Source organism: Triturus cristatus, chromosome 8, assembly GCF_964204655.1.
Source record: "Triturus cristatus chromosome 8, aTriCri1.1, whole genome shotgun sequence".
In the NCBI taxonomy this organism is placed as follows: domain Eukaryota; kingdom Metazoa; phylum Chordata; class Amphibia; order Caudata; family Salamandridae; genus Triturus; species Triturus cristatus.
Window position 1 is genome coordinate 1,524,908,889 of NC_140591.1, and position 12,528 is coordinate 1,524,921,416.

The following is a 12,528-nucleotide window of genomic DNA, read 5'->3' on the forward strand; positions in this document are numbered from 1 at the left end:
TACACTTGGGGTTTTTTCCGCTTAATTGGGAAATTGTAAATAGATAGATAAATGTACCAGTAGACTCTTGTTTGCTTGGAACACCATGGGGGTGTAAGGCAATTATACAACGAGGAGTGCACTCTTGGATGATAAGCGTATATCGCTTTTTTGGAAATATGTGCATTGGCGGTTTTCTCATCACTATGAATTTACTTTTTGAAGATGGCCGCCACAGTTTCCTTTTGCAGTATCACACAATTAACTGTTGGTACTTGAATGTCCTACATGTATACTTTAATCATGAAACATATTTAAAGGCAATACTTTTTCGTAGTAATCTAAACAGTGTAGACATTTCCAACTGCAATTGAACAGAATCAAATACTCTTTGTATATATCTTCATCATTACAAAATGGATGCCGCAGTTGAACAAGAAAACTTTGTCCTATGTTTATGTCTATGTCATAACATTGCTGATCGAGTAACAACTTTATTAATGTCTGTTATACCATGCACTACTACACGTGAACAAGGCTGTCGCCGAAACGCATTGTGTAGATTAAAGATTTGGATGATTTCCCCTGTGTGCTGCCTGATTCCTTCCTGAGAGCGCATTGAAAATATTTTCGCTTGGATTGAAGATTTAGTACCGGCACGCTCCGCCGGAGTGTACGCCACCTTCCTCAGGGTCCCAGCATCCCGGAAAGAGCTTTTCGAGAGTCATTATATATATATATATATATATATATATATATATATATATATATCAAGAAAAGTACGCTGTCTCAGCCCTTCCTTTAGGCACAAATGTTTTTATTTTTAGAGCTGCAAAATCTGACGCGTTTCGCTTTGATTGGATATATATATATATATATATATATATATATATATATATATATATATATATACATATTACCTACTGGCGGTCGCCAGTAGGTAGTTATAGTTAGGACCACGTTTCCATAGGAAATCCGCAACATTCTATTTTGAATAACTTTGGCGCCGGTCGACGAATCCTCGCGAATTTTTTAAAATAGGTGGGGCGCTACGCTCCGCTCCTACCCTGAAAGTCTCGGGGGGATTCGTCAAGCGGGGGCTGAGATAAAAGGGGGTCCCAAAACGCGTTTTTCCCATGCATTTTTCCATAGGACCTTTAGACAGGGCTACAGCCCGAACGGCTGAACAGAATTTAATGAAATTTGGCAGAGAGGTAGTCCCCAGGTCAAGGAAGTGCCTTTTGTAGGTTTGGTGTAAATCTGTTCAGTAGATTCTGAGAAAATAGCCTTTAAATCAATATATATATCTGAGCCAGCTTACGGTGCGCTTACGGTGCGCTTACCGTACGCGTACGGTGACGTGCGCGAGCGCGATTCTGATTGGCCGTTAGATCTTAGTAAACATTCGAATCGGTCTAAACCAGGAAGCGGCGGCCGCCATTTTCTCTCTCGCACCCTGACAGGGGGTTGAAAAACAAAGTAAAAAAACATGTAAAGGGGCTGTTTAGACAGCTCCCAAGCACATAGCCATGTCGATGGAGTCCCCAACGATCCCCCAAGTGAAAAAAAGCAATTTTAATTTTTTCAAAAATTTCGCCGATTACGCTTACCGTACGCGTACGGTAGCCAATACTAAAAAAAAAAAAATATCCACATTCTCCCCCCCCCCCGTGTGCAACTGGTGCCCGAAGGGCACCAGTTAAGCATGACTTATGTAATAATTACAAAACATATATTTTACCTGTCACAACGATGCTCATCATATGTTTCCTCCATGAGCGCACGGTGCGCGAAGCGCATCGTGCGTTCAGGGCCCATCTAGCGTAACGTGGACACGCGGTGCGCGAAGCGCTCCGCGTGCTCACTGTGCGTGCACGGTGCGCGAAGCGCACCGTGCGCGCACGGAACGAACTGCGTTAAGTGGGCACGCACGCCACAAATGGCGTAAAGTAACTTAGCATTTAAAAAACCGTACAAATTCACTGAAAAAACCATAGGTTTCACACACGTTATAGTTAGGAATTAGCATTTAAAAAACCTTGCAAATTCACTGAAAAAACCATAGGTTTCACACATGTTATAGTTAGCTGGACATTTTACTGATAAAAAACCAATGAAATTCCCCCGTTATAGTTACTGTAGGCAACTATAACTCACGCGACCGTAATCCTCTGCTGATGACATATGTGTCTTTATGAAAAAAAAATATTTGTAATATATGTATAGCTAAAATTTAATGGAAGAAGACATGGGCAAATAAGTGTCTAAATACAGTATTAGCATCAGCAGAGGATTGCGGTCGCGTGAGTTATAGTTGCCTACAGTAACTATAACGGGGGAATTTCATTGGTTTTTTATCAGTAAAATGTCCAGCTAACTATAACATGTGTGAAACCTATGGTTTTTTCAGTGATATATATATATATATGCTTGTTTCCGGTCCAAGAAAGACCCGGCTTTGCAGTTCGGGCTGGAATGTTCCAATGAGGAGCAGGGTCAAGACTGATTTGCATATGGCTGGGTCTGAACCAGGGTGGAGAAGTGAGCAAAAGAACGATGATGGATTCAACCCAGATCTAATAGTGACTGGGGGTGAGTGTATGAAAAGTTTAGGCGCTCTGTCCATCATCTTGTTGTGTTTGCTTTGTTTGTCCTAAGTTGGCTGGGTATGCTCAGACATGGGTCCCTTGCTCACTTTGCCATTGGATTCAAGCTAGCCTGGCTGATGAGGGATGTTACCCTAAAAACCGGTCCCAGGATGCTTGTTTCTGGTCCAGGGAAGACCTGGCTTGACAGTTCGGGCTGGACTGTTCCCATGAGGAACAGGGTCAAGACTAATATGCATATGGCTGGGTTTGAACTGAGATGGTGAAGTGAGCAAAAGAACGATGATGGAATCAAGTTTCACTGCTCCGTCCATCATCCTATTGTGTTTGCTGATATATATATATATATATATATATATATATTATCTACTGGCGGTCGCCAGTAGATAGTTATAGTTAGGACCGTGTTTCCATAGGAAATCTGCAACATTCTATTTGGAATAACTTTGGCGCCGGTTGACGAATCCTCGCGAAATTTTCAAAATAGGTGGGACGCTCCGCTTCGCTCCTACCCTGAAAGTCTCAGGGGAATTCGTCAAGCAGGGGCTGAGAAAAAAGGGGGGTCCCAAAACGCGTTTTCCCCATGCATTTTCCCATAGGACCTTTAGTCCGAGCTACAGCCCGAACGGCTGAACAGAATTACTTGAAATTTGGCAGAGAGGTAGTCCTCAGGTCAGAGATGTGCCTTTTGCAGGTCTGGTGTAAATCTGTTCAGTAGGTCCTGTGAAAATAGCATTTAAATCAATATATATATCTGTAAGCGCGCTCCGTGCGCTTACGGTAAGCTTACCGTACGCGTACGGTGCCGTGCGCGAGCTCAATTCTGATTGGTGGTTACATGACTGTAAACATTCGAATCGGTCGAAATCAGAAAGTGTCGGCCGCCATTTTCTGTCTCTCGCACTGAAAAACAAAGGTGGATAACGTGAAAAGGGGGCAACGAAGAGAGTTGCAGACCCCCTAGCATTTGTCAGGGGGTCCACGAAGGACCAAAAGGTACGAAAAATACATTTAATAATTTTTTTTAAAAATCGCGGAGTGCGCGTACGGTAAGCTTACCGTACGCGCACGGCAAAAAAAAATAATAAAAAAAAAAACGAAATAACAATCACATTTATTAAATAAATTGAAGGACCCGCAAGGGAGAAAAAAAAATTGTTACTGTGTAAAAAAAGGCGAGGCGCGCACGGTGCACCGTGCGCGCAGGGTATGCGCAGGGTGAAAAACCAGAAAAATAAACAAAAAATAACATAACTTAGCATTTAAAAAACCGTACAAATTCACTGAAAAAACCATAGGTTTCACACACGTTATAGTTAGGAATTAGCATTTAAAAAACCTTGCAAATTCACTTAAAAAACCATAGGTTTCACACATGTTATAGTTAGCTGTACATTTAACTCGTAAAAAAACAAGGAAATTCCACGTTATAGTTAGATCAGGTAACTATAACTTGCGCGACCGCAATCCACAATGTGTCATTTCAGATGTCATCATTGATGTGAAGAGTGATGTCACTGACCATGTCATGAGTGATGTAATATGTGACGTCATCAGCAGTTTATTGTGGGCGCGCAAGTTATAGTTACCTGATCTAACTATAACGTGGAATTTCATTGGTTTTTTACGAGTGAAATGTACAGCTAACTATAACATGTGTGAAACCTATGGTTTTTTAAGTGAATATATATATATATATCTCTACACGGACCCCCCGTGAACAGGGTGTTGCCCACAAAGAAGCCATCGCTTGTTTCAAGCCAAATCAGAATTCGGGAGGATTACTAAGGGCACCACCCCCCAACTAACAGATATCAGCAGTGCGATACCCAGTTGCCACGAAGCTGCGAAGCAGATAGTCGACTACGGGTCTTTTGGCTCGTCAGATAGCTTGCTGTTAGCGGGCATAGGGCGAAAGGATAAACCGCTGTGTACTCTATTAAAGTCGGGTGCGGGGTAGTTGGCACATATGTTGTTATACAAGTGGGGTGGACAAATCACCTGAGCTTCACCCGCAATATCAACTCTCAATTACTATTTGCTCAAAGTGACCATAACAGCCAACGCGCTCCGTGAGAGAGAGGCGGCGGCAGCCGACATGTTCGATGACGCTAAACAGCCAGCTTTGGACTCCACAACCCACAATGCACCAGTGGGGTCTCGCAGCACAAGTATCAGAGATAAATTCAGGCAACTTGAAAAGCTTATGAGGGCAGAACAAAAAAAGTGGTGGGAGGCAAAATCCCTCCAACGCTATGTGGATGTAGGCAGGGTGCCGCGAGGTTTGAGAATCCTCTTAGCACCTCGTTATGAAGACCCTGACAGGGTTATGATGTGGAGTGGGCAGAGGCCAATTTGGATTCGTCTCGCAGGCTCCTACTCGTATTAGTGAAATATGCTGAAAAAGATCGGGCTAAGCTCCTGGAGGAGATTGACACATTGAATGAGGAAATTGAAAATTTGGGACAAAAAGATGAAAATACCAAATTGAAGGAGGAAATGACCAAAAGATTAAAAAAAGAAGAAGAAATAATAAGGGAAAGGAAAGCATTTAAATTTCATAGGGATCGTAATGACTACGAAAGCGGACGCTAAGAAATACGATTCCTTAAAGATCTCCAAATATGGAGGAGGGCAAGCTGATAAACGAGCGCCTGCTGCAAGATCCAACATAACAGAGGCCATATCAAATTCAGATTTAAGCTCAGCCCCTGAAAGCGAAACTGAAACAGAGACCAGCGACCAGATGCTCAAACAGATCCCAACCTCATTGTCACTCGCCGATGAAGTGGATTTTTTAGTAGAAGAGTGCAGGCAGACCCTTATCAAAACAAATCAAAAATAGAACAACAAAGCCCCGTGAAGGAAGGCAGGCCAGGAAGCGAATTGACAGGCAACAAAGTGCAACAAAAGAAACAACAGAAGAGGAATTGGAGACAATGAAACAGAGCAAAATTGACGCTAATCCCACTGTCTTGAACCTCACAGATGTGGTCCTTAACAAAGCAGAACAACAACTCCTCTCTCTGGGACTATCTTATTGGCCAGTCAGTTCCTTTAGCTATGCCACCACAAGATTGACATCTACAAAGGGATACACAAGCTAAAATTAAAGAAATATTTTTTACAACACAGTAGACAACAAGATCTAGTGACCACAGAGACAACAATGCAGCAAGTTACTCCAAACGATCAAGAAGACACTCTATGTAATCTTACTCCATCAGATGAGGGACTGTTAACTGACATACAAGAGTTAATGATAGAAAATCAGATCTCTAGTACCAACACAATAGGGGGTTGACATTGAGGAGAACAGAGGAATACAAGTGAAACCGAAGACCCCCTTCAAGCCCCGTTCAACATTCAATACTCTTATGATCAAGGATTCAATTGATAGTTTTCACGAAAATGTGGTTGGAGGTCAGGAGATACAATTTAACGCACTGATGTCCAAACTTAAGTAAAACCCAGACATTGTCATCCGCAATGCCGATAAGGGCGGTAATGTAGTTCTGTAGAAAAAAGATGATTATGTCATCGAGGCAATGAAACAACTTAAAGACACAAAGTGCTATCGACGCAGCGACTATCCAACCTGGCGCAAAGTTAACAATTAATTTTACTTGAAACTAATTGGATGGAAAAACTCAGAACTGTTATCTTTGGATGAATTTAAATATATGAAAAATGATAAACCAGTGGTTCCCATTCTATATTTTATTCCGAAGATACATAAGAATGCCCAAGTACCACCGGGCAGGCCCATTATGTCTGCTCGCAAAAGTTTGCTTGAAAACACCTCCAGATATTTTGACTTTTACTTACAGGAACACGTTCAGAACTTGGCTCCTTACATCCGAGATACAAGTGAGTTTTTATCAAAATTGATTGACTATCCATAGCGCAATGAATACCTTTTAATCACGCTAGATGTGACATCCCTATATACTTCAATAAATCATAGGGATGGTCTAAGGGCCCTAGAATTTTATCTGTCTAGGAGAGGGCCAGAGTATACTCAACACAGTTTGATGCTTTTAAATATGGTAGAGTTTTGTTTACATAATAATAATTTTATGTTTCAGAACACCCTATGCCAGCAACTGCGAGGAGTAGCAATGGGGGCCAGCTTCTCCCCTAGCTATGCCTGTTTGGACATGGCCTGGTGGGAGGAGCTGGTTCTATCGAAGGAACATGCATCAATTGTAAGGAATAACCTAAAAGCATGGTGGAGATATATCGATGACCTTTTTTTAATTTGGGACGGATCCATTAGTGAAGCAGGGGGATTCGTACAGGCACTGAATGTCAATTCCCTCAACTTACATTTTACTGCCACCATCAGTGCCACTAGTGTCAGTTTCCTTGATGTACAGGTCTGTGCTGTAGAAGGCAAGCTTGCAAAAAAACTCCACAGGAATCCGACAGCGGGCAATGCTGTGCTGCACACTGGCAGCTCACACCCTAGGCATCTCATCAGAAGCATTCCTTGTGGTGAGATGCTTAGGCTTAGACGTATCTGCAGTTGTGAGGGAGATTTAATGACAGAACAGGAAAACAGCAAGCAGCACTTCATACAAGGGGGTTAAACTAAACAGTGCATTGATGCAGCCATGCTTAAGAGCAGGGCCCTATCCAGAGAGTCCCTCTTGAGGAAAGATAGTGAGGCACTCTCTCCTGAAACAAACGATACTACGAAGCACAATGTTGGTGACACCTTTAGATTCATCATACAGTATAACAAACAGGAAAGACAAATCAGGAGACTACTAACTAAAAATTGTCCATTAGTCCTTAGTGATCCCACAATTGGGCATCACGTATAGCAGAGCGATGTCCATGAAAGATATTCTGGTCCAGAATGATCCTACAGGTCCCAACAAGAGCTCTTGGCTAACAGAAAGAAAGGGTTTCTTCAGATGTCGAGTATGTAAGGCATGCCAATATGGCTGCAATCAGACCACATACAAAACTCCTTTCAGCGACAAGGAACATGTGATAACCAAGTCCCTCAATTGCAAAACTGACTATGCCGTTTATGTGCTGGAGTGCCCTTGTGGACTTCGCTACATAGGTAGCACAATTTTACAAGCGCAAAAGAGGGTACTCCAGCACTTAAGAGCAATACAAAATCAAGACAGGCATATCCGATTGCCCGGCATTTCAGTCAATCACACAAATCTGACCCTAGCAGTCTGAGATACTTTCTAATAGATGCCGTCACTTCTAACAAAAGAGGAGGTGACAGAGAAAGAGCTCTCAGACTACTCGAGGCTAACTATATCATCAACCTCGACACACCATTTCCCAAAGGTCTAAATGCCACAGAGGAATTATATACTTGTCTATAACATGATTTAACTGCGAGTGAAATGAATTTTGAATCTATGAGTCCACTAAGCCATACATCTCTTGCTATTGGTGTTCAGGAACTGTAAATATACCTTTTGATATTAATAAATAAACTACAACCGCCACATTTTGCACAAGTTTTTACACATAGGGTGAGTTAGCGGTTTTTTAGTGGGAATTTTTAGAGTTTTTAATTTAGGATATTAGTAATAGAATGATGCATTTTGCACAGCACTTGCACTTTACAACATTTTGGTGCCGATCCCAATCCTGTAAAACCCGGGTACGAATCGTCGTACGGAGCGTATTCTTCGTACAACTCGTACCCGGGAAATCCAACGTACAATCCAGCAAATACGAATCGTACAGAAATACCATTTCCGTAGGAAACGTACAAAACACCGTACGGCTAAAAAATACCTACGAGTCTGATCCTGGACAGCGCGTACGCGACGTCCGTACGGAGTCAGGCAGCGTTTTACGGACCAGCAAGTACGAATCGTCCCTACGTCACTCCGCACAGCTATTTTTTTACGGCAGCCAAAAAATTCCAGAAAACAGAGTCCGATGTGAAAACGGAGCCCTGGTACGCGACAGACAGACATGGACCCCATCCTACGTGTCATCCCGGCCCTCTTAGCCTACGACCTGGTGCACCGAACCCGACGCACACGCCGCAGAAGGTGAGAACAACACCCAGGGGCCAAGGGGTGGGTGGGGGGCAGGAAACATACCCCCTACCCAAATTAAAACCTACAATATTGGGGACATACATTACCTCCAGGGCCTGGTCACTTCGGGGGGCGTGTCCACCAATCCCTGCGTACCGCAACAATGGAAGTGGACGTGTACACGTACCCCTATGGCAACACTACAATAGTGATATGCACCGTACTCCCACATCCATAGCGTGGGTACGGTCCGTATCACTATTGTAGTGGGGCTTTAGGGGTACGCGTGATACGGACCGTACACACGCTCTCAGAGCGTGTGTACGGCCCGTATCACAATAGTAGTGGTGCCATAGGGGTACGCGTGGTACGGCCCATACACATGGTCTCAGAGCGTGTGTATGGTCCGTATCACTATTGTAGTGGTGCCGTAGGGGTACGCGTGGTACGGACCGTACACACGCTCTCAGAGCGTGTGTACGGTCCGTACCACGCATACTCCTACGGCACCAATACTATAGTGATACGGGCCGTACACACGCTCTCAGAGTGTGTGTACGGTCTGTAACACGTGTACTCCTACGGCACCACTACTATAGTGATACGGGCCGTACACACGCTCTCAGAGCGTGTGTACGGTCTGTACCACGCGTACTCCTATGGCACCACTACTGTAGTGATACGGGCCGTACACAAGCTCTCAGAGCATGTGTACAGGGCGTTTCACACGCTTACACTGGTGATAGGAGGCGCACACGAAAGGAATGGAGGTCTCAGACTCGCACAAGGCTGTACATCAAGTCATTGTCATTGCAGACTTTCATGTGCAGGGCCTAGGTGTGTCAGGCAGTGATATTGCACATGTCTTCTCTTGTAGTTGCACAATTGATGTGTGATGACCTGTGTACACATGTCATGTGCGATGGGGCACTATGTGGCACACTTCCCCTTCACACTTTGCACATGTGTGCCTGTAGTACAAACGTGTCAAGCACAGCATCACTGGTATGGCACAGTCACCACCACCCGCAACTGTCCCCTGATGCCAGGGACAGGGACACTAAAAACTGACATTTCACGATCAGCGTGCCCCTATGTGACTATGTCATGTGTGTGTCATGTGTACCCATGAGCTTGCTGTTAGTGTTCCGTCAACTACATCTGCTGTTGCTGCATCCAACATGTGTCTGTGTGGAGATGGGCATGGCACACATCTACGCACACCATGCCACGTGTGGATTCCCATGTAAGCAGGGTCTGTATGCATCGGACATCATATTTTCACATGAGGACATATCTGCGTCGTCTCAATGTCTGTGTTTTCTGTTTTCACGTGTACCCCTTCATCGCAATATGTTTGATCTGTACATTTGACATTCCATGTGACCTGTGCGTCTAGCTTGCCGTCAGCTGTCTGTCTGAGATGACATCCTTTAAATGCAGCTATGTGGATGTATGTCACTCCTGTGATGTCTCTGGCTGTTCACTCAGACTGGCCCCCAGCTCGTTTCAGGGCATGTCATGTAGACGTGCCAATCAACGGGTGTATCTGGCTTTTCGTAGGAGTATCACCAAGCTGGCATACGTGTCCTGGATGTATTGCACAGACCAGACTCTGTATTTAGCTGATGTGTAGTAGCAGTTAAGCATGTGTTCTGTTCATTGACATTGATGTTGGTAGGCTCTCAATATTCGTTATTCAATACAATTTTCTGCAGGGCACCGATTGTGCCACGACGAATGCCAGACTTGGCTGCCATGAGGGAACGTGCCTGCATCCGACGTTACAGATTCACTGAACAGTTGATTGAGGACTTGACCGACAAGCTGGCACCACACCTCCAACCGCGAAACAGGTATCCTACTGCGCTGACCCCCAAGATGAAGGTGATGGCAGCCCTACATTTTTTTGCCACAGGTACGTTTCAATTCACCATAGCTGATGTTGGTGGCATGTCACAGACAATGTTCAGCCGTGTCCTGCGTGATGTTTTGGCAGCCATGTTGGAGCACCTTGATGAATTCATCCATGTTCTTACTCCTGAGGAGTTGACAGGTGTCAAGGGTGATTTCTATGCCCTGGGAGGGATGCCCCATGTCATTGGGTCCATTGATGGGACACATGTGGCTTTGGTCCCACCACAGGCACAGGAGCAAGCCTATCACAACCGTAAACATTACCACTCTATAAATGCCCTTGTGGGGTGTCTTGCTAACATGCTGATTTCCCATGTCTGTGCACGTTTTCCAGGGTCAGCATACGATGCCTACATCATGAGGCGTAGCAGGGTGCCACAAATGATGCCGCGGCTGCACAACGAATGAGCATGTCTTGTTGGTGGGTATACTCTGTTTGTCCTATGTGTTGCGGTATCTTTGGCTCTTACGTCATCTCCTGACCCACTTATTTACATGATGTTTCCATGTAGGGGACTCTAGATATCCCAACATGCCATGGCTGATGACACCTCTCCGCAACCGAAGATCAGCTGCAGATCACCGGTACAACAATGCACACGGGCAGACCAGGCGAGTGATTGAGAGGACGTTTGGCCTCCTGAAGAGCTGATTCCGGTGCCTTCACAAGACAGGTGGTTCCCTCCCATATGCACCGGAGAAGGTCTGCAAAATCTTCCTTGTGTGCTGCATGCTGTACAACATGGCATTGGAGACGGTAGTGCCACTCATCCTGGAGCAGGATGAGCAGGAACATCCACCCGTGGAGGATGAAGGGCTTGGTCACGAGGCAAGTGAGGAGGAGGAGGATATCCGGAGTCAGCTCATACACAACTTCTTCTCATAATGGTGAGTCACTGGGTCTGAGTGTGCACGCTTGTAGCCTTGGGTGGCATGTGTTGCAATGTGTGTGTCCAGCTGACTCTATGCAAAGTGACTTAGATGTGTGTTCTGATGTGTCACTCGAGTGATGATGTCATTCCACACATTTTAGCAGAGACACTTTCTTTTAAATTTGCATGGGGACAACATTGTTCATGTTTAGTAAATGACCATGTATGCGGAGAAAAATCTTTTAGCTGACTTCTTGTGTGTCTGTCATTCCCAGGTTCTTGCGAATGTTGTCTGCTCGTGTCATCGTTGTCCTCCTGCTATTCCTCATGAGTATTGCAACGTGTGCTGAATCAGCGTTCCATGCACGGACATGGGGAAATGTCATTTTGGGTAAGGATTGCAGCAAGGTATTTTGGGGGTGGTACGTGTTTGGGGACTGCTTCTGTGCATGTTGTGTTACCATGCATACATGTGTACTCACCATGGGGCACATAACATGTGGCATGACTCTCATGAATTGATAGTCACCCTTCGTGACAGTCATCTCGAATGGATTTTGGATTCTTATGAAGGCATCAAAGCGTGTAAAACTTCCCTCTGAAACATACGGGATGCTACGGGTGTACATATTGTGGGACATCCCCATAACAGGCTCAATGGGGAATTGCAGCCTCTCCGTTTGCAGCAGGAGGTGTTTGGCTCATCTCCTTAACTTGTGTGCCAGTTCATTTGGATTTACAACATCCGTGTTGTGAAGGGGGTGTCCAGTGTAGGTCCCACATGTACAGTCAAATGACCTGTGAGTCTGTTCATATTGATGCATTTCCGTTAGTGTGAGTTTGAGTAATAAAGGTGTTCCTCACCTTCCAAAGTGCCTCCTCTCTGTCAATGCAGGTCTCTTGCCACTTTGCATGCGTCATCTCTGGCATAGTTGTCAAAGATTGTGCATATGAGTGTATGTGTAGTTCGGCAACATGCATGCAGTTCTTCATGGCTAATAATCTCTATTGTGCATGAAGTCCATGGTTGTGTATGTATTTGGGCAGGTTGCTCCCCCCAACGGCCTTCAACGCCTGTTGAGGGTGTGTCTCCTGTGCGCAGCTCGGCCTTCTGTTTCCTGATCCTGT